The 4,173-nt window shown below is 38.0% G+C and overlaps 1 long non-coding RNA gene across 1 annotated transcript in view; it reads right to left on the bottom strand.

Annotated features, from left to right (window-relative positions):
- Positions 1 to 1,412: 1,412 nt before the first annotated feature.
- Positions 1,413 to 4,173, bottom strand: part of LOC102473860 (uncharacterized) — a 50,455-nt gene continuing 47,694 nt past the window's right edge. Inside the window, exon 3 of the long non-coding RNA XR_335634.1 lies at positions 1,413 to 1,448. This is a non-coding gene — a long non-coding RNA (uncharacterized LOC102473860). The remainder of the gene's footprint in view (positions 1,449 to 4,173) is intronic.

The raw sequence follows: 4,173 nt of genomic DNA, 5'->3' as shown, positions 1-4,173 counted from the left end.
GTAAAGAGTTTATATCTCTACGATGCCAACAGTGCAGGATTCTAATTTTTATCTTAAAATATTTCTTCAAAATTTACCTCCACTTGAAGGTACTTAATTGTGTTCATATAACTGATTATTTGAACATAGACTATACAGAGTTATGGCAATACTTATGATGTAAAATATTCACTTACACTATTTATTCACTTATTTTGGGTTTTGCCATAGGGTGCATGTGCTTGCTGGAGAGAGACAGTGAGAGGTAAAACGAGAAATCATCTACCAGGGAATGGCAATGCTGCAGTCCTTTCTCTTCCATTCCTCTCTTGGGATTTTGGACATGCTCACCCATGTGCCCAGCATGAGTTTTAAGCTGTTGGATCCGATACGTGAACTGCAGTCAGCCGTGTGATAGTCCAGGTCTTAACCGCCACACTATTTGCTGGCCTGTATTTATTTTTGACCAACCAAAAAGAATGTGGTGCATTCTGTTACCATTTAATCAGCCCTCTTATGGCTATAAGTTGAACAAAACTCTATGAATGGGTAATAGAATTGCACCTAATATAGGTATTTAGCCTGACACATCACAGGCATACATAAATATTTATAGTAGACATATATAGTTTTTTATCCTTTCTGATTCAACTTTACAACATTTGGTGCCTCTTTTACTTTTCTTTTCTTTTTTTTTTTTTTTAAGAGATATTTGTGTGCACTCATTGGAAAGATGGAGAGAGATGGAGAGAGAAAAACTGAGAAATCATCTCCCACAGTGGATAGCCACACCATAATCTTTTCTCCTCCATCCTCTTCTTGGGATTTTTGGCACACATTCACATGTGTCTGGCATGTTTCAAGCCACCAGATCTGGGACTTAAACCATGATTTGCCATGTCGGAATCTAGTGCCTGCAGTTTGAGTTCTAGAAAATTACACCCAGGCACATGTACATGTGTGCCTAAAATCCAAATAGGATAATGAAGTAGAAGGAATTGTTTTGTGGCCATTACTCCTGGGGGTGAGGGGTGATTTCTCATTTTCCCTCTCTCTGTCTCTCTGCTGAGCTCAGGGATTCTAATAACCAAAAGCTAAAAAACGTATGTCTATAGACATAGATATAGATATGTATGTATATATATATATGAATCAGACAGAATTAAAGGTAAAACATTATATAATTGGTGACCTCTATTGAGTTTTCTTGTTTAAATTCAGTTGTTTACTTTTTTAAATTTCATTTTTTGGAGATGTTTTTGCTATAGGGTGCATGTGTTCAATGGAGAGACAGAGAGATGGAGAGACAAAAAGTGAGAAATTATCTCCCGGGGAGATAGCCTTGCCATAGTTCCTTCTCCCCCACGGGATTTCTCATCTTGGGATTTCTAGCACATATTTGCACGTACCTGGCATGTGTTTTGAGCCACCATATCTGGGACTTAATCCACAATTGGCCATGTGGGAGTCTAGGAGAAGAAAAAAGAATTTACATATCTGTACTTTCATCCCTGCATTTTGCAGGCACTATTTTTTGGTAAAAAGGTCCCAGTACACTACACCACCTGCTGGCCCCAGCACCTGTTTTTCTTCGGAGCCGTTGCTCCTACTTCACACTCAGTACTTGATATTTGAGTGAGATTGACCCTATCTCAAGCCCATACTTATGTATATTCCTCAGGCCTAGCCCTTCCCATATTCTTCATTTACATTTTCTTTGGACAAAACAATTGTGTAATTTAAGTCAGGATGATAAAGACTCAATTATAGAATATTTGTTGCAATTTTATGTAATAAAAATAAAGCAATAAAACCCATTTCTAATATAAATGCTAGTTATAAAAAAACAATGTGAGTTTAGAAACATCTGAATTTTCTACATCAACAGCAAGCATCTAAGCTGTGCTAAAATAACTATCTCAGGAGCAAATAAATAAGCAGTCACAGCAAGAAAATACATACACCCTGAATAAAATTGTGCTTGCTCTTTGGCATTTTTGAAACAACTATTTGTTTAATAGTTTTTTTTTTCTTAAACTGGAGAATTTTGATTATTTAGTATAATTTTTTTTAAGAGAGATTTTTTGCTATAGGGTGTGTATGCTCGCCTAAAAGACAAAGAGAGTCAGAAAGCAAGAAATCATCCCCCAGAGGTGATGGCCACACTGCAATCCCTTCTCCTCCATTTTTCTCTGTGGGATCTAGGGTACCCACTCACAGACATGCCCAGTGTGAGTTTGAAGCTGCCAGATCCAGGATTCAAACCGTGGTCAACTACGTGGGAGTCCTGTGATTTAACCATTACACCATCTGCTGGTCCCTATTTAGTATAACTTTTAATATGTTAAATTGATTATTTTCTACTGCAATATCTATTTATTAATCTTTTAAAAAAACGCAAATAATTGGGCTGTTATTTATTTATTTATTTTGCTATAGGGCACGTGCACTCGCTGGAGAGACAGAAAGACAGAAAGCAAGAAATCACTCCCCAGGGGGGATGGCCATGCCATAATCCCTTCTCCTCCATTCTCCTCTCAGGATCTTGGGCACGCACACATGCCCAGCGTTAGTTTAAGCCACCAGGTCCAGGACTCGAACTGCGATCAATTACATGGGAGTTCAGCTACATAGCCATTACACTAACTGTTGGTCCCTAACTGGACTGTTATTATAAGGGGGTACTCTACTTGCCTAATCTCACATCTTCTGGAATTAAGACTTGAAAATTTTGGAGAATTTCTCAAATATTTCACCTTCCCACATAACTACTATATCAACTGCTCTGAAATATCTTAATGTGGAAGGTTCAAGTATGAATCCAGGGGCCAATAAGTGGTGTGGTAGTTAAGTCACTCAACTCTCATATGGCTAACTGCGATTCAAGTTCTAGAAAATTTCACCAGGCACGTGTACATGCATACCTAAATTCCCAAGAGGAGAATAGAGTAGAAGGGATTGTGTTGTGGCCATTACCCACGGGGTTGGGGGGGAATTCTCAATTTCCCTCTCTCTGTCTCTCTCTGCTGAGCACAGAGACCCTATGGCAAAAATCTAAAAAATAAATATCTATATCTATAGGCATATATGAATTAGATAGAATTAAAGGCAAAACATTATAAAATCAGTGACCTCTTTTGAGTTTTCTTGTGACAATTCAGGTTTTTTGTTTGTTTGTTTTGGAGAAGTTTTTGCTATAGGGCATGTGTGCTTGCTGGGAAAACAGAAACAGAGACATAAAGTGAGAAATCACCCCCCCCCCAAAGGATATGGTTATGCCACAATCCTTTCTCCTCCATTCTCCTCTCAGCATCTTGGGCACACATGCACATGCCCCCAGTGTGAGTTTAATCTGCCAGGACTGGGTCTCGAACCATAGTCGACTATGTGAAAGTCCAGCAACGTAACCATTAAGCCATTTCCTGTCCCAAAATTCAGTTATGTTAATTCATAATCCAGTTTCACAATTTTTAACCTTGCACTTTCTTTTAACATCACACTAACTAAATTATTTGACCATTTATTTAACAATATGCTAATTGTATACCAAATAAGGAGAGCTAGATGACAGAGAGAAAGGAAGAAGGAAAGGAGAAAGGAATTTACATACCTGTACTTCCATCCCTGCATTTTGCATGCACTATTTTCTGGTAAAAACGGCCCGGTAGCCACTAGGCTCTTTTATACATTATCAATGAGAAAAGTGACCCATTATGCCTTGAGAAGGTTAGAAAGAGGGATACAACATGCTAACTCAATCTTTTTCTCTTGCTGAGAAAAGAGATTTCCTTTCCATCAGAGTGTAAGGAATAAGGAATAGTCCTAATAAATCATTTTTCCTACCTCAAGTTACTTTCTGTTCTAGAGAGCTACTTATTTACTCATCCAATAGTGCTTCTCAAACTGGAGTGTGATGCAGATCACATGGAGATCTTGTAAAATGTAAATCTGATTCAGTTGGTGTAGGTGGTTTCCGAGATTCTCCATTTCTAACAAGTACCACATGATGTCAGTCCTAGGGCTATTTTTTAATAGTAGGGAAGTAGAGTATGTGCTATTTTGTAAGACTTTCTTAGTTAGGCTGGGAATATATATATATATTCTATGTGTACATATGTTACACATTGCATAGCTGGGTTTGTGTATAGACAAGGCCGTGTGTGGCATGAAAAAGATAAAAATCACTTCCTGCTG

The sequence above is a fragment of the Tupaia chinensis genome, unplaced genomic scaffold, assembly GCF_000334495.1.
Source record: "Tupaia chinensis unplaced genomic scaffold, TupChi_1.0 Scaffold000478_3, whole genome shotgun sequence".
NCBI classification, from domain to species: domain Eukaryota; kingdom Metazoa; phylum Chordata; class Mammalia; order Scandentia; family Tupaiidae; genus Tupaia; species Tupaia belangeri.
The sequence above is the reverse complement of the archived record's forward strand: the minus strand, read 5'-3'. Positions and strand labels throughout refer to the sequence as shown.